Below are 24,514 nucleotides of genomic sequence, written 5' to 3' on the forward strand. Positions count from 1 at the left end.
GTGAAAAGGTGGACTCTTGGGTTACAGTATGAAGGGAAGGTAAATAAATGTGACAAATTTCCTATGACAAATTTCCTCTTGTGTTCATTTCAAAACAACATATTCCAGACAATTAGTGTAGGTGAGGGTGGAGTTTCTTTAGATTTCCAAAATGGTCTCATTTTATATAGATGGAAGAATCTTGATTTTCAGTCATTCAACAAACAAGTATTTACTATGTGCCAGGTACTGTTGTAAAGGTTGTGGGGGTACAAAGAAAGGCAAAGACATATTCATTGTAGTCCAAGATGAATGCCTTAGGTAGTGTTCAGGGCACATAATGGAAGAACACAGAACTGGAGGTTAGGAGACCTTGATTCTTATCTTGATTGTGGCACTTATTTGTTTTCTTTAATGTAATGTTCTAATCTTTGTGATTCAGTTTCCTCCTGTGTAAAATGGGGATAATGCCTACCTTAGCTGCTTTGCTTCCAGGAGGGGTTAAAGTGAGCCTATGACATAATGTATAGGTGATGACTTTGACAGAGTGTAGAGAGCTCTATAAATCCATGGTGGAATCCTCATTATTGGCCATTACTGCAGTGCAGTTGTGTAAATGGACAGAAATGAAAAAGGTTGACTCTTCTACCATGAGGAAGCAATGGGTCATGGTTCTGCTCAGACCCAGTAACAGGTTTCTTGACCATTGGATCTGTTGGTTGTTCTTTGAGTATACACACTTTGCTCTTTTGTGCCTTGTGGGATTGGGTCTCAAAGGACAACTGGGTGCTTTTGTTTTCCCAGAAGACCTGTGACTTATTTGATTGGGGTGTTGGCTGGGTCGAGCACATTCCACCTGTCCTCCTCAGCTTTTCTTGGCTGCCTTCTTGTTTCTGCTTGTAATTATAGTTGTTGTTTGTAATTCATTAAAATTTATTTTGAGTAGACCCTAATTATCTTCAGGGATCTTTTTCTAGATTCCTAGATTTAGTTTTGAGGGACCTGAGTCAGGACCTTTTTCATAAATTTTCTTTACTTTCAATTTCTGTTGTAGCTTTATGTTATTGACAGTACTGTTGTGAGATTTAATGAGGTAGTCTACAGGTGAGAAACACCAAGGTGTAGTAGATAAAAAGATCACTTTGGAGTTAGGAAGCCAACAAGTATTTAATAAGTGGTTACTTTGTGCCAGGAACTGTGCCACATGTTGGGAATACAAAGGAAGACCTGGGCTTCTTTACTAAAAGTCTGACACATCCTAATTATTGGATTCTGGGCTGGACACTTCATTTCTAAGTGCCACAGGCGACTTTCTAAAACTAGAAATTGCAGGAAAGGTATAGATCTACCAAGGTAGAGGAAAGTTCTTCACTAGGAGATCTCCAGGCTAGTGAATTACAAGTGTGACTTTACAAAGGAGGTCTAAGGGAAATAAGTCTATGACTTATTGAGGGGCACACTTGGTTAAACACAGTCTGTCCAGCATGTTATATCCCCGATTAAGGAATGTTTCAGTGAGGGAGAGCATGATTTATTGTCATCATCCTTAAAAGCTGTGATGTCCTCTCTTCCACCCTCCAGTATCTCTTGATTTCTCAGTTATGCTTCTATTATTCCCAAATTTGTCTGCAACCTTTTTTGAATCTGCTTTCAACATGAAGTTTTTACAGGTTGAAAAAAACATGTTCCATATAATATCTATAATATCTTTATATAGATATAAGCATGTACATGTTTTTGCATACTCAGTACTTAGTAAACCCTGAACTAGGTAGGTCCTGCAAGTACTGGGGGTTTTAGAAAGGATCTCCAAGAAGTGTATAGGATGAGAACAGAAGCAGATCTATTCTGTGGGTTTTTGTTTTTTGTTCTGTATGGCAGAAATAAATGTAGTGAGTGTAAGGGAAGTAAGATCAGCAATATGGAAATTCTCTCCATAGGCTTTTCCTTTGATGTGTAGCATGAGATGTGATTACTGTAAATTATTATGATATTGACATTTAAAATTCAGGACAAGCCTGATCCTTCTAGATTTTTCTGTATTCTAACAAAATTTTTTCCTGCTTGACAAGTTATTTATAGGCTCCCTTTCTCTGGAGGTTTTTTTTTTTTTTTGGTTTTGTTTTTTGTTTTTTTTAGTGAGGCAATTGGGGTTAAGTGACTTGCCCAGGGTCACACAGCTAGTAAGTGTTAAGCATCTGAGGTCGGATTTGAACTCAGGTACTCCTGAGTCCAGGGCCGGTGCTCTATCTACTGTGCCACCTAGCTGCCCCTGGAGGTTTTGTTTAAAAAAAATTTTTTTAATACATATATCCAGGTACAAGAAGATTCCCATATATTGCTTCTTGAATTCGGAGCTCAATTTGCCAAAAAAAAAATCCTCTCTTCTTTATATATTTTGTTTGTGACTGTCTTAGATATTGATAGCATTTGAGAACTTTCCTGAATGTATAATAGGAATATTTGGGGAAGACTGTTAATTTTGGGAATCTGTATAAATGAAATCTTCCAAGAGGAACTAAAAACCTTGTCTGTTTCTTATGGTTTTCGCAGTATAAATTTTCTCTTTCTTGCAGTAAACTTGTTCTTTTGGGTCTGGAGGCAGAATTAGGAGCCTTGAATTAAAATTGTACAAATGCAGATTTTGGCTCATTATGAATAAAACCTCCTAAAAACTATAACTGTCCAAAAGTAAGTTTTTTGAGGAGATAGTGAGTTCCCTATCACTGGACCAATCACCAAACAGTTGTTAAGTACTTACTGTGTAACAGCCACTTTGCTATTAGCAGGGATAAAAGGACAAAAACAAAAGTACCCCATGTGGAGGATAGATGGCTTCTTTGTTAGTGATGCTAATTATCTCATTTAACATTCTCAGGACCCTGTGGAAGTTTATATGTGATTATTCTTATCTCCATTTTACAGGGAGGAAACTCAGGGATCATGACATTAAATTACTTGTTTCAAGTTACCCTACTAATAAGGGAAGGGGCTGCTAGGTGGTGCAGTGAATAGAGCACTGGCCCTGGGGACAGGAGGACCCGAGTTCAAATCCTGCCTCAGACACTTGACACTTACTATGTGACCCTGGGCAAGTCACTTAACCCCAAACGCCATCTAGTTCCATCTGCCCTGATATGTATCTTGCCACTGGACCCGGATGGCTCTGGAGGAGAGAACAAGCCCTCCCTCACTTAAATTCAATTCACTGTAAGTTATGACATCACCTCCTGTACTCATGGTCCTCTACAAGAATGAAGGACAAACAACAACTACAACAAAGGAATTGATTGTCTCCACTCTCCTACAGCTGCCTAATGTTGCAGAGGATTCCCGAATAGTTATAGTTTGGGCTCAGCCATATCCATAGGTGATTGCTGAGGCTCCTTCTAATTTAGATTTAAGGATAGTTCCAGAGTTAATTATCCAGTTTAAAGATTATTCAGGCCTTTTACTACTTTTTTTAAAAAAAGGATTGATTTGTTCATGTGGTTATTTATCTTCTTCATTAGCAGTTCTGTCTACAGGAGAAAAAAGATGCAATACAAGAGTTCTGTCTTTGGGAGCAGCCCGAATGAGGATAGACTTATTTAGGAGATGGTTGAAGTTCTTGATTAAAATGAGGTTTAAGAGTTTGCCATTCATCAGTTTTTGTGTGCCATACTGTATCCTTACTATTGAATCCTGTATCCATACTACTAGAAGTATTCAAGTATGTTATTTTCTTGCTTGGTTTACAATTTGATTAGCTTGTTTTTCAGGGCTGATTATGATGTGTGTGTGTGTATGTATGTATGTATGTATGTATGTATGTATGTATGTATGTAGAGAGAAAGGAAAAGCCTCCTAGAAGCAGTCATCAATGGGTCATCTTACCCTTACATTCATGGAGGACCTGTGATTTCAGAGGTGTTGTGAACTTCTTCCACCAACTCAAATCACCATGTATCTAAAATGTCTTAGAGAGTTGCCTGAGGCCCAGAGAAGTGTTACTGGCCATGGTTACATTCATGATTGATTGTTGTCATTTAACCTTTTCAAGTTGTTCAGACTTGTTTAATTTCTGTATCTATTTTGCCTCCTGTTTCTTCTTTTGAAAAATTTTATTGATGGCCTCCCTCCTGCCCCACTCCCCACCATTTGTACTTCTCTCTGACCCAGAAAGGCATCTCATATAACAAATAACATTTTTTAAATACCACCATTTTTAGCCATTCCCTAATTGATGACTCTTTATTTTGTTTCCAGTTCTTTAGTGTTACAAAAAGTGATGCAATAAATATTTTGTCTACATGGACTTTCTTCTTATTATTGTCTCTGGGATATAAGCCAGGTAATGGAGTCCCTGGGCTAAAGGTTATGGACATTTTCGTCACTTTATTTGCATAACTCCAGGAAAAAATATAGAAAATAAGGAGAGATGTGGGGTAGTACATGGTGTGACCCTTTGAGGTCCTTGTCTCACCAGTACTCCCAAGAAACTTTATTTGGGGTGGTGCATATTTCCCACATGTGATCTTGCAGGATCACTCGTCTTGATAGTTAAAGTAGCCCCTGTAGAGACAAGAGCAATTCTTGCCCCACCAATTATTAACCACAGTGTCATAACTAGACTGTCAGTCATTGTACATTCATGCTAGGAACTCAATGGAGTTCTTGTAAGTGTCTGATGCTTCCCATCTCCATCATTCCAAATCAATCCAGGCTTATTGTACCTGTTCACAAGATCATACAGCTCTGGCATGATCTTGGCACCTATAAAATTCTGGGTTGTGAAGTTGTTTTTCTGGTCAAGCATAGAATGAAGTCACTCTGAGTGAGTGGTACAATCCATAGCAATTATTAGTCTCTCAGAGGAGCATTTCCAGGTTGTCAGCCAGGTTCATGTAAGGCCCCACATCCTGAGAATTCCAGCAGAGGCAGCAACAGAAGCTGGATTGTATATGCTACCATTCCCACCATTGCTGTAGTAGCCTTCTGCTCCTTGCATTCCAGTTATCTTAATGGGTTTTGTTTTGTTTTGTTTTGTTTTTAATCAGATAGGAAGCTCTTTCCTAAATCATTTAATTGATTTGTTTTGTACATTCTGGGTTATTGTGTTAATTGATTTGAATTCTCTTTTGTCAAGTTTGTTGCATTGATCTTCCTCTTTGCCTCTTTATTTTTTAAAACAGTAATAGTTTTTTTTTGTTTTTATTTTTGCGGGGCAATGAGGGTTAAGTGACTTGCCCAGGGTCACACAGCTACTAAGTGTCAAGTGTCTGAGGTTGGATTTGAACTTAGGTCTTCCTGAATCCAGGGCTGGTACTTTATCCACTGCTCCACCTAGCTGCCCCCAACAGTAATAGTTTTAATAACTGCTGCTCTATGATATAGCATGAGGTCTGAAAGTGTTATTTTCCCCCTTTATCCTGACACCTGTGGCAAATAAAAACTTACGGGGTCACCCTATAATTGTCCCAAGTTTAGGGAACATAGCTGGGGTTTATCATATATTTGTTACTTAGAAATTAGAGGCTACTGCAACAGTTTTTGGACATTAAGCATTTATTAAAGCATACTAAATGTTGGAGAAAATTAGAGCACATGGTTAGAATCCCTACATACCTAGGATAGAGAGCAAGACCCAAAGGGCAGCGTGGGAGAGGCAAGAGCATGCAAAAAGAGAGAGACCCCTCTTCAGAGTTTTTTAACTTGTCTCAGGTAGAGGTGATCCAAGCTAATTGGCTGGTAACATTCAAGTCCATTGACTGACATGACTTGAAGGTGGTCTTAAGTTAGGTAACTTCCTTTAGTTAGTTAGGAAGGTCGATCTACATTTATTTTTTTCCCCCACAGGCTAGTGTGTGTGTGCGCCCGTGCTCGTGTGCGTGCAAGCAATTGGGGTTAAATGACTTGCCCAGGGTCACACAGCTAATACATGTCAAGTGTCTGAGGCTGGATTTGAACCCAGGTCCTCCTGAATCCAGGGCCAGTGCCTTATCCACTGTGCCACCTAGCTGCCCCACACCGGCTATTTCTTCTTCACCTCTGCCTCTTAGAATCCTTGTCTTTTTCCCTCAAGGCTGTTTATTATGAGATATCTTCTCTGTGAGGCTTTTCCTGATTGCCCAATTGTTAGTGTTCTCTCCCTTCTCGGATTAATTTGTATGTACTTCTATGTGTAAATGCTGTATCTTCCCCACAAGAATATAAACTCTTTGAGGGCTAGGACAGAAAGGAAGGTGAGAAATGGAATGTCGAATAGGAAGAATCAAGGAGCCTTCGTGGCTAATTAGGTAAATGGAAGGAAAGGGAGATTTGATTTAAAAAAATTTTTGATTAAAAAAAAAATCATTGCACATTTTCAAGCCTTGGTTCCTGAGGTTGTTGGATTTATTGATAGGCATTGAGTAGTCAGTACTTTTGAGAAGGAGAGTTTGGTTTTAGCTGTTTTGACTTTAAGGGGCGGCTTAAATTACCATGATCATTTGGGTGACTTATCAGTGTAATCCTTCAGAGTCAGTCATATACTTGGTTAGTCACACCATCACTGGAGAAATCTTGGTCTTAAGAAAGTTAAGTTTTTGTTTCAAGGAAAAGTTTGCGGTCATTAAAAGCACTTTACGTATTCCCCAGTACAATCCTGCCTGTTCTTGTATTCTGTTCTGTTTATTGTTCATCCTTATTGCTTATCCATGGCATATGTATTAATGGAAAAGTTCTGTGTGCTTTTCAAGAGTATTGAAGGATTAAACTCAATGGAGATTTTGGTATTGTTGTGATTCAAAACTCAATATGGAGAAATCAAGTAAAATTTTGATTTGTATTTAATATTGTGTATAATAGAAAAGTTTCACATTTTAAAGCTGTTCTTTAAGATGATTAAAGCACCCAAGAGTTTAATTCTGGGAATTTCAGCAAAATTATTATTGTAATCACAAATTTAATTATATTTATCATTAATATTAATTAAAATAAAACATCTTTTGCTTTCCCAATAAGATTAATATGTGAAAAGTTATGGTCTTGATGTTTTTTGAATGTGGTGTAGAAACTTGACACTAGGTGTCACTAGAGTTAAGCAATTGCACAGAGTCCTTTGGTGCTAGAAAAATACATACAAAACTTTTTGAGTTTGTTTTATAAGACAAGGGCATATTTAAGGGAAATATTAAAATTTTTCTTTAACTGAAAGATATTCTACATAAGATCTTTTCTAAATATTCTGCATAAAATTAGCATTTAAGTCTTAGTCTTTGCAGTATAGCTGTTACCTTAACCAATAGGTTTTCTAGGAATCCCCTTATGAGTAAGGTGAAGTAAGTCATTTGATTAGATTAGCATCCAAGGTAAACTGGGACAGAGACTTCTGGGTAAATTTCCTTATTTAGGAACTAGGAGGAAGCTGGGAGATATTACCTAATTTCACATGCAACATCTACTCTAAAGAGTAGTAGTGTATTTTTAAAGCTATATGCAGGTTTTAAAGGGGGAGCAATTTTGAATTGGGCCTTTTGATATCAGGAAGTATAAAAAAAGGAGAAATAATGAAGTAAATGGGAAGTTCATTCTTGGAGAGGAAAAGAGTTGTCCCCAATGCAATATATACATGGGGTTTTCTTTGACTTTACATCTTTAGATACCTGTCAGTCGGTCTATCTATCAGCAGTTTCATTGATTTGCCTTATCTATATCCTGCCTAGTTAAGAATGAGATTACATTTTGGGAAATGGAGTCTGAGGATCCTAGGTTTAGAACTGGAAGTATCTTTAGAGATCATTTAGTCCAACCCCCTGATTTTACAGATGAGGAAACTGAGACTTAGAGAAAGGAAGAAATTTTTCCATAGTCATTTGAAAAGTAACATTACCAGTTTTCCAACCTATGTCTTCTAATTTAGAATTTACCATGCATTCTGCCTTCCTAAATCTTGTTTGAGACTTTTTCCATTTAGATCAGTTTTTCTAATTTAAAATTGAGAAAATATTCTAGACATAAGATTACATACAAGGCAAAGGAGGATAGTTTTAAAACCTTAATTTTGCATTTGTCCTATGCTAAATTGAAGGGAGAAAAGAAGAAAATTTGCTGTGAGACAAGTGATCTACCTCCTACTCCAAGTCAGATTTGCAATTGTATGTATACAAGGACCGAATGTTGAAATTGAATTCCAATATTATTCAGATGGTCATTATTTAATGCTGTCAAAACTGTGTCCTAGAGCCCACTAGCTGTTGGGCAAAGATTTTGGCTCACCCCTCTTTAACTTGACTTTCTACCTTTTGTCCCCTGTTCAGAACATTTTTGGTTTTGAGTTTATGGTTCAATGAAAGTACAATGAGAGGTGAGAAAGAACAGTGAAAGAGAAAAGAAACCACAACATAAACCACAACTTAGAAATGGCCTCAAATTGCTGTCTCTTTAACTAGACGAGGTGCTGGATAGGCATGGACTGCATGACCAAGGCTGAATTCATACTCTGTTTCTCATGCTCTCTTTACCCTTCCATTTCTTTTTTTTTTTTTTTTAAGTGAGGCAATTGGGGTTAAGTGACTTGCCCAGGGTCACACAGCTAGTACGTGTTAAGTGTCTGAGGCCAGATTTGAACTCAGGTACTCCTGACTCCAGGGCCGGTGCTCTATCCACTACCCTTCCATTTCTAATTTGTGGTCTAGGCCTGTAGATTTTATCTTTGTAACATCTCCTGATGCGCCTTCCTCATTCTTCTGATGCTGCCACTAGCCTGATGCAGGTCCTTATCACTTCATGCCTGAGGCCATAATCCTGTGGCCATCCTGGTGGTGAGTTTTTTCAAATCTAGACAGGCCAGTCAGTGGACAATAGGCTTGTAGGTAGTCTGCTTCTGCCTCTTATTTGAAATCTTTACATCTTGGTCTAGGACCTGTCAGAACTTATCATTTGCTGCCATAGCTGTAGAGAACCCAGGATCACCTCTACATTGTGATGAGACCTTAAGGTTTAGTATATGTAACACTAGACAGAATCCAGGAGACCAGCGTTGTAGGTGCAGTATTGAGCAAGTGAGGTTTGCTGTGGGTAGTGGACTGGAAGTCAAGGTTTCTAGGCTATTTGGAGTCCGTGGTTAGTAATGTGGGTTTGTATCTAATCTGCATTTTTAGCATAAAAACATTAATACTCCTTTTAAGTATTTTCATAAATAAACTTAATAACTCAACAAAACCTCCAAATGAATGTATAAAATGAGGTAAAATCTTAGCAAAAAAAAAAGTACTTAACAAGGTAGAAGTAAATGAATCAAGAGATGCAGAGAAAATACTTTTGTTCCATTCCACCTTTGTCTGAAGTTCTCCTACCTCTGACTTTGTTAATAAAATAAAGCATTTTAAGTTTTTCTTATGTGTTAATATATGGGGTATAGACTATGAAGATTTGGCATTGAGTTTCTGTTCCAACTAGCACTTACTAGCTCTGTGTGTGAGTAGGCAAATCCCTGAACAGATGAGTTTCCTCATCTGTTGAATGAGGAGAGTAATACCTATACTACTTACTTCACAAACTTTTTATATATAAAGCACCCTGTAAACCATAAACCATTATGTCCTTATATTTCATGTAAATATAAAATTATATATTATATATGTTATGTAGTGATTATTGTTAGAAAAGTGCCTGGTAAACTCTAAAGTATTGTGTAAATATAGGATATCATAATTAATATTCTCTAGTGATAGCCAAATGGGAATTATTCACTGATTGACTCAATATCTCAATATCTGCTTTTTGTTGATGGGGAAACAAGTAGTTGGGTGGCATGATATACTGAAAAACAGCTCTGGGTTTGTACTCAGAGGATCTGGGTTAAAGTCTTGGTCCTGCTTCTTAATACTTGTGAGATTTTAGGGAAGTCTTTTAAAGTACTCTGGGTTTTGATTTCAGTATGTGTAAATTGAAGGCATTGGATTAACTAGTTGATGCCCTGAGGTGTCTTCCAGCTCAAAATCCATCTGAATAAGGCTGTGAGATTTACTGGTTTCCCAATGGCTATAGAAGAAAGCTAAAACTCTGGTGTTCCTGTCTCCTAAATTATGCTCATTTTAAGAATTTCTGACTTTTGGGGGGCGGGGCAGGGCAGTGAGGGTTAAGTGATTTGCACAGGGTCACACAGGTATTAAGTATCAAATGTCTGAGGCTGGATTTGAACTCAGGTCCTCCTGAATCCAGGTCTGGTGCTTTATCCACTACGCCACCTAGCTGCCCCTCTTTTTTTTTTTTTTTTTTTAGTGAGGCAATTAGGGTTAAGTGACTTGCCCAGGGTCACACAGCTAGTAAGCGTCAAGTGTCTGAGGCTGGATCTGAACTCAGGTACTCCTGACTCCAGGGCCGGTGCTCCATCCACTGTACCACCTAGCTGCCTCCTTTTCTTTTTTTTTTTTTTTCCCTCTGACATTTTTTTTTGACCTCTCCTAACCTTTTTTTTTCCCTGGCAGGGCAGTGAACCCAGGGTCACACAGCTAGTAAGTATCAGAGACCAAATTTGAACTTAGAAAGAGGAATCTTCCCAACTCTAGGCCTGGCACTCAATCCACTGTGATACCTAGCTGCCATCCCTAAATATGAGTTCAAAAATGTTTATTAATAGAATACATACTGATTTTATAACTAATCCACAGATACATTCAGCTTTCCTCCAAAACCCTAAAACTCTTGCAAAGTACATTTGTTCATTTCCAAACATCTTCCCATTTTTTCTTCCCCCATATACTCCTTTCCTTTAAGATTGTCCTGCCAGCGTATTTTTAACCATTTAATGTTTTCAATAGTTTGTGAAAATAATTTATATAGTGACTACTTTAAAAAAAATTTATTTTGTGGGGCAATTAGGGTTAAGTGACTTGCCCAGGGTCACACCTAGTTAAGTGTCAAGTGTATGAGACTGAATTTGAATTTAGGTGCTCCTGAATCCAAGGCCAGTGCTTGATCCACTGCACCATCTAGCTGCACCCTATAGTGACTATTTTAATAAATTAATAAAAATAAAAGAGTGGGAATAAGATTGGGGGAAAAGAAATTAATTTTGACTCCAAATTTAATGGGGAGAAAGAAGCCAGGCCACTTTTGGCTGCTGGTGTGAGAACAGCTCTAGATTTGATGGCTCCTCTACCAAGTTGACACTGAAATTTCGGGGGCAGCTAGGTGGAGCAGTGGATAGAGCACTAGCCCTGGATTCAGGAGGACCTGAGTTCTAATCCGGCCTCAGACACTTGACACTAGCTGTGTGACCCTGGGTAAGTCACTTAATCCCCATTGCCTTGCAAAAAAAAAAAAAGGAACCGACACTGAAGTTTCCATTCGTAATATGGAGGTTACTTACTCTTTCAACTTTACCAATCTGAAACAAGAACCTTAAAGTAAGAAAAAAGACTTCTGAGAAGCCATGATAGGTGGTGTACTAAAATTCATGTCCTTGACTCATAGGTCACCCCTTCAGGCTTTATTTACTCTTATTTTAGACTCATTTTATAAACTTGATTATTTAGTGTCCTAGTCTAGAATTCTGGTACTGGAACCAGGGCAGGACTCTTTCCCTTAATGACCCCACCTGTCCACCTAGGCACATAGTCAAGAAGCATTTATTAAGTGCTTACTGTTTTATTTTATTGTTAAGATAGTTTTCATCAATCATTTTTGTAAGATTTTGAGTTCTAAATTTTTTTCCCACCCTTCCTTCCCTCCTCCTTTCCGAAGCCAGAAAGTGCCTTACTATTTTTGAGTCACTATGCTGAGCGTTTAGGAATACAAAGAGCATAAACAATCCCTGTCCTCTAGTGGGGAAGGCAATGTGTAGCTCTTGCTGTCTCCCACACTCATGTGCGTGCTCATTCGCGCTCTCTCTCTCTCTCTCTCGCTCTCTCTCTCTCTCTCTCTCTCTCTCTCTCTCACTCACTCACTAGATGGAAGGTAATATGGGAGCGAGGGTACTCACAGCTAGGGAGTGAACCAAGACCTTCCTTAGAAGGCAGGTTTTGAGCTGAGTCTTGAAAGAAGCCAGGAGAACTAAGGGTGGAAGGTGAGGAGGAAGAATATTTCAGGCATTGTAGACACTCAGTGCAAAGGCATGGAGACCAACCAGGGGGCCAGTGTTGCTATGTCATAGAGTACATGGAGGGGACTCCCGAAGAAGACTGGGAAGAAAAAAGCGGGGCCAGGTTATTGAGAGCTTTCAGTGTCCAAGAGGAGTTTTTCTCTCATCATGGAAGTAGTAGTGAGTCACTGGTGTAGTGAGGGCAGTGATGTGCTCAGGCCTACACAGTAAGATTTCCCCTTCACAACAGTGCAATCTGAAGGCTCCCTGCTATTATCATCAGCCTTGCCCTATCCTCATTCCAAGGACCGCCAGGGTTTGTCTATATGTGTTCCCTGTCCCTGTTAGAATGTTATCACTCTGAGTGCGGAAACTGCCTCACTTTTCTGTTTGTATTCCTAGTGCTTAGCACAGTGCTTGCCAAATTACAGTTGATTATTTAAATGCCTCACCATTCTATTGCAGTAAATATAGCAGATTAAAAGGGGAGGTACTGCTGAACCAAGAGACAACAGCTAGTAGAATCATAGCATTAGAGACTTACAGTCACCAAGTCTGACCTCCTGTATTTATAGATAAGGAGACTGAGGGCCTAAGAAATTAAATTTCTCCTAAAGTCATACAGCTAATAATAATAAACAACAACAACAACAACATCATCATTTGTATAGTATCTACTATCTGCCAGGCACTGTGCTAAGTGCTTTATCTGATCCTCACAACAACTTTGGTAGGTAGGTACTGCCCCATTTTACAGTGAGGCAAACAGAGGTTAAGTGACTTGTTCAAGGTCACACAGCTAGTCAGTATCTAAGCCCAACTTTGTACCTATGGCTGTATTCACTGCTCCATTTCTGGCAAAGCTGGGATTCAAACCTATGTCACCTGACTCTTAAAACTAGTGATCTTTCTCTAACTTCAGAAGGTATAGAGAGGAATTTAAAGCATAGTAAGCTGTACCATTAAGTGGAAATTCTGCTCTCTGAGATTAACAAAGTCATACATATATAGTCATGCAAAACATTTCCATATTATTCAGGTTGTGAAAGAAAACAGACAAAAAACTCAAGAAAAATAAAGTAAAAAAAATAATGCTTCAATCAGTTCTTTCTCTAGGAATGGGAGATCATTTTTCATCATAAGTCCTTCAGAGTTGTCTTGGATCGTTGTATTTCTGAGAATAGCGAAGTAATTCACAGATGATTATCACAATATTGCTGTTACTTTGTACACAGTACATTTCACTTTGCATCAGCTCATGTAAGTCTTTCCAGGAAAACATTAGTTTTCAAAGGAAATGTTGTAAAATGTCACCTACCATATGAAGAGTGCACTAAATCACTAATAACAAAATAAATGACAATTTACAATTTGTTCAACATACTCGAGTAGCTTCTGAGAGCATTACTGTATTATACTGTAGTAAATTAATAGATGCTCTTCATTATGACCCTGAGTAAGCAATAAAGGATTAGTGTGGTTTTTTATTTTTAAAATTTTTTTTAGTGAGGCAATTGGGATTAAGTGACTTGCCTAGGGTCACACAGCTAGTAAGTGTCAAGTGTCTGAGGCCGGATTTGAACTCAGGTACTCTTGACTCCAGGGCCGGTGCTCTATCCACTGTGCCACCTAGCTGCCCCAGGATTAGTGTGTTTTTATTACTGTTTTTAATGTGCCAGGGAAAGGTGTGCTTTGCTTTAGAAATAGTTGAAATTTTAAAAAACCCAAAACTTTGACTTATTTGAAAAATTCCTTTTTTGTATAGCACCTCTTTCTTTTGACATTTCAGTAGTAACTTATATTACCTCTAAAAGAAATTTTAATGAAATAAATTTAGGGAAAGGAAGAATTTATCATAAATTGTCAAAGTCCAAATCATTTTGATGTGCCCTTCAATTCTTTTTGTATGCTTGGCATAAAAACAATTGTCTTTTATATTCTATAGTACTGAATGGAACAAGGTGTCATACACAACTATGATTAGGAGAATTCTTAGCTAAGTAAAGGATAGAGATCATCAGAAAGGAGAAAAATAGACAGTTTTGACTATTAGATTAAAAAGCTTTTGCACAAACAAAATCAATTCAACTAGCGTAAGAAGGTCATTTGGGAAAATTATTTGTATCTAATAGCTCAGAAAAAATATCTGACATACTCAGAGAATTAAAAAAAATGTAAGGCCATGAGTCATCCCTAATATATGTAGCTGAAAGAAAAACATTACATACATAATTTTCAAAAGAAAAATTGTAAAATATAAAAGCTATATTAAAGATTGTACTAAATCATTGATATAGTTCATATCTATCATATTGGTTTATTAGAGAGGTATTAGAAAGACAGGCAGAGAAATATTGCTAGACCTGTGTACCTATTCTTTTTTTTTTTTGCTGGGCAATGAGGGTTAAGTGACTTGCCCAGGGTCACACAGCTAGTAAGTGTCATGTGTCTGAGGTCGGATTTGAACTCAGGTCCTCCTGAATCCAGGGCTGGTGCTTTATCCACTTCGCCACCTAGCTGCCCTGCTGTGTACCTATTCTTGAAAACAATTTAGAATTATTTGTTCCCTTTGACCCTGAGAAAAGAGATGTACTGAAGAGACATCAAACTAGAAATGAAGACCCAATTTATATACCAAAATATTATGAACTGCACTTTTGGTGGTAGCAAATACATGGAAATGTAGCTAGTACTCATCATTCGGGGAATGCCTGAACAAATTATTATGCTGCAAGAAACAATGAATACAAGATATTCAGAGAAATATGGGCTAAGACCCATGCAGATTAAAAGTAAGAAGAACCAGGAGAAGAGTACAGTAGATAAAAAAGGGAGATTGGTCTTGGTTAGGAAGAAGACATGAGGACATAGACCTTTTTTCTTTTTGGAAGGGAATTGAGTGTCACGGGGCGGGGGAGACAGAGAGAGACAGAGACAGAGACAGAATGGATCTAGAGCTAGAAGGGTACTTGGATACAAGCTAGTTCAAACTCTTTATTTCATAAATGAGGAAACTGAGGCCCAGTTAAGTTGTAACTCGGACTGAGTTCATTCCAATACCTATTATGGGGAAATCGCTTTCTCTAGACCTCAGTTGTTGTTGTTGTTGTTGTTTTTAAAGGAAGAAGTTGTGCTCTAAGGTGCCTTCAAGTTCTCAATCCTTTTGTAAATAGAGTAGGGTAAAGGTAGTATTTGGACATAGGTCCCAGGATCATAGAACTGGAACCAGAAAGGACCTCAGAAGCCATCTAGACCAATCCCTTTATTTTAGAGATGAAAAAACTGAAGCCCTGTGACTTGTCCAAGGTCACTTTGGTTATAAGCATAAGAAGTAGGATTTGAATTCAAGTCCTCTTACTCCAGTGCACTGCTCTTTTTACTATGTAGTATTAGGCTTTAGATGATTTTACTTTGGGTTTGGTGTTTTGTTTTGTTTTGTTGTTGTTGTTATAAGGGAGAACAAGGTGTGTGTGTGTGGGGAGCACATAGAATTACTAGGATGGAAAAACAAGAGGCATAAATAAAACTTAAAGAAGAAAAGTAACACAGAACCCAGTGCTGATGCACAAGTCAACTTCTGTTTCTCACTCTGGTGAAATATCTGTTGCAAGACTGAGTCTCAGAGACTCCTGAGGATTAAAACTTCATAGGACTATGATGAAAATAAAATTATAAGCCTTACTTTAAAGGGGAACAAGTCTGACAAGCCAAAGCTGGTTTATCTGTGCTATGGTACTTTCTATTTAGTTGGACACCTATTCAGCACTTCATAAAATAATGAACCAAAGACAGTCCAGTTTTTGTGTCTGAGTGATTATGAAGTGTTTATGACAGCTGCTAAGCTAACACTCTCCATAATGGTGTTACATTGACTTCTAAACACCTTTCCAGTCTGCCTCCAGGAGTGTGTGTCTCTGTAGTCTGAGTGGTTTCACATTAACATCTCCTCCAAGTCAGATCTTTGACTACAGACGTGTTACTTGCAAATGGAAGATACCATTAGATTGGCTTCAAAGGACTGGAATGCTGTTTGCTCTGGTGGGGGCTGAAGTCAGGGCTGGGGTTTTGAAGTGTAATGTCTAAATCTGTGTTGCATAACAAAAGGAACGTGTCATTTCTAACTACTTTTCTTTGATCTTCCTCCTGAAAATCAAGGAGAAGGGGAAAGGTTAAAGTAGCCTTAAAATACTCCTCTGTAAGTGGGCAGAAATCTGGAAGTATGAAAATATGATTACAAGTTCCATTCAGTAATTGCGTTCTGTGGTTTTCATATTGTTCTTGAAATTCACTTCCCCTTTGCCTCAAGAATTACATTTTTTTGTTTAGTGTCAAGACAAAAAAATAGTCTGGGCTGGTATCTCCTTTATGTGGTTAGCAAGTATCTGTTCTATAAGTTGTTAGACTTTTTAAAAATGCATTTTAGGTGGTTTTTGTGGGCTTAATTTTTTTTCTTTGCCTGGCATATGGGGTAGTCTGGAGAAATATTGATACTAAAGGAATAATTTCTATTTATAAAACACTTTTTGTCCCTTGTGGATATTTGTTTTCCCCCACTTCCCACCCCTCCATCACTCTCATTTTAATTTTGAAATCACATCCTCTAAAAGGTCCCTATTCACTAATTCATTCATCCAGAAAATATTTATTGGGAATCTACTTTGTGCAAGGCTCTGTGCTAAGTGTGATGGTGAATGCAAAGATAAATAGCATATTTCCTATTTTGGGCAAAGAATTTTCTCTGGACCTCAGTTTTCTTTCTTTCTTTCTTCCTTTCTTCCTTTCTTCCTTTCTTCCTTCCTTCCTTCCTTCCTTCCTTCCTTCCTTCCTTCCTTCCTTCCTTCCTTCCTTCCTTCCTTCCTTCCTTCCTTCCTTCCTTCCTTCCTTCCTTCCTTCCTTCCTTCCTTCCTTCCTTCCTTCCTTCCTTCCTTTTTTCCTCTCTCTGTCTTTGTCTCTGTCTCTGACCCTCTCCCTCTCCCTGTCCCTCTCTTCCTTCCTTTCTTTTTTTAAAAGAAAGAAGTGTTCTTATTCTCTCTCTCTCTCTCTCTCTCTCTCGCTCTCGCTCTCGCTCTCGCTCTCGCTCTCTCGCTCTCGCTCTCGCTCTCTCGCTCTCTCGCTCTCGCTCTCGCTCTCGCTCTTTTTTTTTTTTTTTTTTTTGGTGAGGCAGTTGGGGTTAAGTGACTTACCCAGGGTTACTTCTAGCTGCAAATCTTACAATCCTATATAAACAAAGTACTAAAAAATTGCCCCTAAAAATTGAATAGGATTTTGATAGGCAGAGAAAGAGAGAACATATATGAAGTAGAAGGACACAGCAGTTATAAAGCAAAGATTTTGGAGAATTTATTTAGGCATTATTGTATAATTCAGCTTGACCAGAACAGTGCTTTTCAAAGTTTTTTGAGTAGTCTTATATGTTTATGTTAATTTCACATATCTTGGATGTCAGAATTTTTTCAGAGGTATTTGATACAATATTTTTGAGTACACACTATAAAAAGTATGCATTTACTTATTTATAAACTATATGGATGCATGTCTATAGTAATTACATATGCTATAAAATTTACACAAAAATAGAAATGACAAAGGGTAGAGATAAAGATGAAATAATATTTGATCCTAGGCTCAACAGGGAGCCCCTGGAGTTTACTGAGTAGTGATATGATCAGATCCACACTCAAGAAAAATCTCTTGGGCACCCTCTGTGGAGGGTGTATAAGATTGGTGAAAGAACAGAGACAGGGAGACCCCTGAGGAGGGGCTCTGATAATAGTCAAAGGAGAGAAGGGCTTGAACTAGGATAGTGGAGTTATTAATAGAATTTTTTTTAAAAAGTGTATATTAAATTTAACGTAGTAGTTTCAACACTGCCTAGTTTAACTTTGTCCCCTTCTGAACTTTCTTTAGTTCCCTTTGGTGTGTTTTTTATGGCACATTTTTCTTTTATTTGTAGCACTGTTACTACCTCCCCACCAAAAATTAAAAACAAAGCAAAACAGCAAACCTTCCTTGTCACAATTAGTATAGTCAGGTGAAACAAATCTACACATTGGCCATGTCTATAAATATAAGTTGAATTCTACACCCTAATTTATCACCTCGTCCAGGGCTTCTTAAACTTTTCCCACTGGCTACCCCTTTTCACCAGAGAAATTTTAATGTAACCCCAGTTATATTGGTATATAAAATAGGTTTATTATAACCTTTTACTGTTGCCAAATTTTTCATGACCCCCACATTCAGTTACCACACAGTCTAAGAAGTTTTGACCTAGTCAGTAAAAATTGGGAAGTAGGATTAATATTTAGTTATTTGGAGTTGTGATTGGTCCTTGCTTTGATAATAGCTCTTTTGTATTTCACAATTTTTAAAGTCAAATTATTCTTTGCACTTTGCATCAGTTTGCAATTTCTATGGCATAATAATATTCCATTATCTTAATATAACATAATTTATTTCAACATTCTCCATGATGAGTGTACCACTACCTCCCTTTATTTAAACAATTGTTTTCTGTTTGCTAAAACAAAAAAAATTGCTGTCATAAATATTTTTGTATATATGGATCCTTTCCTATATATGGTCTTTGAAAACCTTGGCATATAAGGATAGTAGTGGTATCCATGGGTCAAAGGGTGTGTACAGTTTTTGTGATTTTTTTGGACATTGTTCCAAACTCCTTACTCAGGATGATTGGATCAAGTTACAGATCCACCAGTGTACCTGACTTCCTACTACCCATCCTATAATTGTCATATTTGCCAATCAGAATAGATGTGAGTTGGAACCTCAGAGTTATTTTGAATTGTCTTTCTCTTGTTATTGGTGATTTTTCATGTGGTTTCTTGATAGTTTGCCTTTCTTTTGAGAACTTCCTCTTCATATTCTTTGATTATATGTCTATTGGGAAATGGCTTTAGTTTTTATATATTATATTAATTCCTTATCTATCCTAGATAGTAGAACGTTCTCTGTAAAGATTTTAAAAAAAAAAGGTTATCTGCTTTCTTTTGGCTTCTAAGTGCATTGATTTTGTTTGTATAAAAGGTTTAAAAATCTGAACTTAAATACTAAATTACATTTCCATAAATATAGCAGAACACAAAAAGAGGGTACTTTATAACATGGTATAGCTCTTTCATAGCACTTGCTTTTTGAAAAAAAAGTATATTATCTAAAGTTCATTCTTTCCACTTCTTTTTCCATGTTTGTGTACTACACTCTAATTATGGGAAATCCTTTTTCTTCCTTTCATTGTTAGTGAATTACTTTTACCCTCCTTCTCTTTCCCTTCTTTCAGGCCTTCAGAACAGAAACAACCCACTCCTATGACCTCCCTCAATATCCTTTGAAGACATTAAACTTCTGAAGGGACATTTTTTCTTTCCCCTATCAAATTATTAAAATGTTTCTTACCCTTATTAAAAATGTTTCTTTTATCTACTAATTATCATGTTAGTACCACTTTATGTAGTAAGTCCTTATCCTAGTAGTTTGAGTCTTGGGCTATATTGAATATTAACATATTCTCTATATAGAGGCAGGTAGGTGGCACAATGGATAGAACTCTGGACCTGGAGTTAGGAAGACCTGAGTTCAAATATAGCTTCAAACACTGGTCAAGTCACTTACCTTCTGTTTGTCTCAGTTTCCTTGAATGTAAAATAGGGAGGATAACAGCAGCTACCTTGTAGAGTTGTTGCAAGGATCAAATGAGATAATATTTGTAAAGTATATAATACAGTGCTGGCACATAGTAGGTGGTATATAAAGGCTTATATCCTCTCCCTTCCCTACTCCCATATTTGATTGCTTCTGCTTCTTAAGTACTTAATCTATTCTATTGGTCAATTCTTATAATTTTTAGTCAGTGCCAAATAATTGAAAAAAAATTGTTTTGAACTTAAACAACAAAAAATAGAATTTCAGTACTTAGAGAACATAAAGAAAAGATTCTATATGAAAACATGAATCTATTTCATGCTACTTCCTTTAAAAAATATGTTGTAAGGGGCTAAAATTCTAGCTAGTCTGTCTAAAATATTTAATGAGTGATCGCCAATAAATGATAAGCTTTAGCAAGAGTTAGACTTTTAAACATTTATTAAGGAGAATAAGAATTTGGTAAAGAGAGAGAGAAAGAGGCCTAGATTCAGCTGTCTATCTCAGGAAGCCTGTATTTCTGCTCCACTCTCTACAAGAGTCCTGATGAAAGAAAGCAAGCCTTGCCCCTTCTTCCTCCCACAAGCCTCCTGTGAAACTGGGAACATCCCATCCACACTGTCAAGATAATGGAATGTGATAGATGAGATTTGGCAGATACTCAGGAGCCCACCTGAGTGGATTACTGGCTGATTCGACTGGATTAGTAGTTGACTAGATTCTAAGCACATCTGGCTGGTACTTGAGAGTACTTAAGAAAGTATGGTTCTCAGAATCTAAAAAAACTTTGAACTTCCGGCCCAGTCAACCAACCAGCTTGAAGAACCTCCCATTTCTGTGAGGGGACAGGAAGGAGGAAGGAGAGCCTGCACAGAGAGCATTGTCTCTTTTGGTTCCTGACTTCACCGTGGTGGAGGGGAGAGAGAGAGAGACTCCAGAGGACTTCACAGGAAAATTGAGGAAAGATAGGATTGTCAGGCTGTAGGAATTCTGTTTTCAATCTTTCTCTTTCTATCTTTCAATAAACCCTTAAAACCTAAACTTGTTTTATCAGTGATTTTAGTCAGTTTCCCCCAAAACTGGGGGAACAGATTAGGACCCACATTTAGAATTTTAAATTACACAACACGCACACACAGCTCCAAGCTAATTGGCTGGTAGCTTTGATAGACAGTACCCACGAGCAAATGTCACTTCCTGATGCCAAGGAAAAGCTGCATGGCTTGCCCTCAGATGCCTTCTCCTCATGGTGGAGCTTTCCTGCAGTAACTCTCCAGCAGGTGGTGTCACTCCAATCGTTACAGTCCTCCCTTTGTTTCTTCGAGGAACATGGAGTGTTTCCTTGACAAAACGGTAAAAAACCAACAAAATATAATATCCTATGCTAACAAACAATATGTCAATAACAATGCAGAAAAGAGAGAAAGGGGAAAGTTTGTCCAGAGGGGCGGTCCCTCATGAACCCATGCTTTGACACAGTCTGCAGAGGGAGGGCCTCTGCAGAGAATACATATTATAAATGGTATACATAACAACAAAAGGGAAAAATACAACAACAAAACAAAACTGTTCATTTAAATTCTTTGAAAGTCTTTTCTCAGATGATTCTTAGGATGTCCTCTGGGTGTAGTCATGGAATGGAAGTCTTTTTAGGAGTTGATGTGTGGATGCTGGTTATCAGCCAGGAAACTTTCCTACAAAATTGAACTTAACACAACTTTAAAATAGCTTTGTTAATAATCAAATCAAAGAATGAGAGTTCTCAAAAACATGTCTAAGGGAATTCAGAATCTTAGTTGTTATAAATGAAACATATAATAAAACAAAATTGAAACATTCTCTAAAACATAATATTACTACAGTCCTCTATAATATTACTACAGTTCCTCCTGTTGAGGGTAAATTGAGAAGACAATTGTGATATTAATTTTAAAAAATAATTTTTATCTTTTTTTCATCACTTTTTGCATCATCTGCCTAATTATCCTCATGCCATTATGAGAAATTAAAAAATCTAATATAATTGATAACAAATGTCAAGGCCAAATCCAACACTTTTTATCATGACACCTGAGATAATTATGGGGGTTACCATAAAAGAACAGAGAAATGATGAGATATGAGCATTCCCACATTTGAGCAATATATACTGCCCATGCAGTATGCCAGGCTTAAAATAGGTGGATGGGATATACATCCATGCCACCGAAGATATTGGAGGAAACTGAGTTAGACTTAATCAGATGCATGGGATTGAGACGTCCATGGCATCAGGCATATAGGAGGAGACATAGAAGCCAGGTGTAGAATGAGATGGGTGGGATAAAAACTTCCAGCCATCTGTACAATATTGTGGGGAAAATTCAACCAAGAGAAACCAACCTCAATATTTGTCAAAAGCCGTTCCCTCCGCCGTAACTTGACTTATGTCTCCCCTTATGTGACAGTTCAGTGTCTGCTCTTGCATGTATTCCTCTTGTGATCAGATGGCATCCTGGCCAAATGGCATCTGATAACTCAGAATGAAGGCAATTAATGTCTTAAATGATAAGTTCCCATAATCCAAGTCTCATATGGATTTAAAAATTGAGGATAATAATGATCGCAAAAAATGTGAATGTACCTTGACTCAGAATATAATATACAATTATGCAATAATATATATGGCCAACAAAGTCCAGGAGCAAGATATAGAAAGAGAAATTCTATTTAAAATAACTAGACAATATGAAATACTTGGGAGTCTACCTTCCAAGACAAGCCAAGGAACTATAAGAACACAACTACAAAACACTTTTCACACAAATAAAGACAGATCTAAACAATTGGAAAAATATTAAATGCTCATAGATAGGCCATGCCAATATAATAAATATGATAATTCTACCCAATTTAATCTATTCAATGCAATACCAATCAAACTATCAAAAATTATTTTATAGAACTTGAAAAAATAATAATTCATCTGGAAGAACAAGAGATCAAGTATATCAAGAGAATCAATGAAAAATGTGAAGGAAGGGCTGTCTAGCTGTATCATATCTCAAACTATATTATAAAGTGGTAATTATCAAAACAATCTGGTACTGACTAAGAAATATAGTAGTGGATAGTGGAATAGATCATGGCTTCTTAAACTTTTTCCATTTGTGGCCCCTTATCACCCAAGAACTTTTTACACAACCCCAGGTATATAAGTATATAAAATTGGTATACAAATTAAACATTTACTGCCAACTGAAACATTCAGTTATGCTACCCCACATGGGGTTATAATCCACAGTTTAAGAAGCTTTGGAATAGATTAGGTTCAAATTACATTACAGTAAATGGCCACAGTAATCTGGTATGTGAACTAATAGACGGTTTTGTTTGGTTTTTTTGCCAGGCAATGAAGGTTAAGTGACTTGCCCAGGGTCACACAGCTAGTAAGTGTCAAGTGTCAAGTGTCTTAGGCTGGTCAGGTCCTCCTGAATCCAGGGCTGGTGCTTCATCCACTGCTCCATCAAGCTGCCCCCTGAACTATTGCATCATTGGTAGAGTTGTGAATTGATCCAACCATTCTGGAGAGCAATTTGGAATTATACTCAACCTGTCTCTATCTCTATGCTATAAAACTGTGCATACCCTTTGATACAGCAATTCTACCCCTAGGTCTATATCCCAAAGACCTCAAAAAGGGCAGGGGGCAGGGGATGATTTCTACAAAAATATTTATACTAGCTCTTTTTGTGTTGACTAATAATTGGAAATTGTTGTCCATGAGTTGGGGAATGGCTAAACAAGCTGTGGTATATGATTGTAATTGAATATTGTTGTACTTTAAGAAATGACAAGGAAGATGATTTCAGGAAAACCTGGAAAGACTTACGTGAACATCATACAAAGTGAAGTGAACAGAACCAGGAGAACGTTATACACAGTGGTAGCAATATTGTTAGATGAAGAACTGTGAATGACTTAGCTATTCTCAGCAATACAATGATTCAAGAAAATCCCAAAGGATTAATGATGAAGCACACTATATGCCTCTAGAGAAAGAACTGATATTGTTTGACTACAGACTAAAGCATGCTATTTTTCATTTTATTTCATCCTTTTTCTTTTATTCAAGTCTTCTTGTACAAAATGACTAATATGGAAATGTTTTACATGATTGCACATGTGTAACCTGTATCTGATTTTTTACTGTTTCAGGGACAGAGGGAAGGATAGAATTTGGAACTGTAAGGGGCTAAAATTCTAGCTATACTATCTAAAATCTAATGAGTGGTCGCCAATAAATTATAAGCTTTAGCAAGAGTATTTAAGTGTTTATTAAAGAGTATTAGGATCAGAGAGAAAGGTAAAAATCTAACTATTTCTAAGAGACTCCATCATCCGACTCACCATGGCGAGGTCAGGAACCAAAAGAAGAAGAACCCCTCTGCCAGTGTGCGCTTCCTACTTTGTGTCCTCCTCCCAGAAATGGGAGGCTTCTCAAGTTAATTGGCTGGTAGCTTTGATAGACACTACCCACGAGCAAATGTCACTTCCTGATGCCAAGGAACTGACCACATGGCTTGCCCTCAGACACCTTCTCCTCATGGCGGAGCTTTCCTATGGTAGCTCTCCAGCAGGTGGTGTCATTCCAATCGTTACAGAACTCAAAACTGAAAAAAAAAAAGTTAAAAATTGTTGTAACATTTAATTGGGAGTATATAATATATATGTATGTATGTATATGTACACATAAATATATATATAATTCTACATGTTAACTTTCAAAAGTATTCTGATTGTGCATCCTTCTGAACTTCATTATGTTCTATTCCTTGCATTTTTTTT

General features: G+C 37.4%; 1 protein-coding gene across 1 annotated transcript in view; it reads left to right on the forward strand.

The window, feature by feature from the left end:
• The window catches only part of BCAS3 (BCAS3 microtubule associated cell migration factor), a 789,343-nt gene that overhangs the window by 39,506 nt on the left and 725,323 nt on the right, over positions 1 to 24,514 (forward strand). The window lies entirely within an intron of this gene.

The sequence above is a fragment of the Dromiciops gliroides genome, chromosome 4, assembly GCF_019393635.1.
Source record: "Dromiciops gliroides isolate mDroGli1 chromosome 4, mDroGli1.pri, whole genome shotgun sequence".
In the NCBI taxonomy this organism is placed as follows: domain Eukaryota; kingdom Metazoa; phylum Chordata; class Mammalia; order Microbiotheria; family Microbiotheriidae; genus Dromiciops; species Dromiciops gliroides.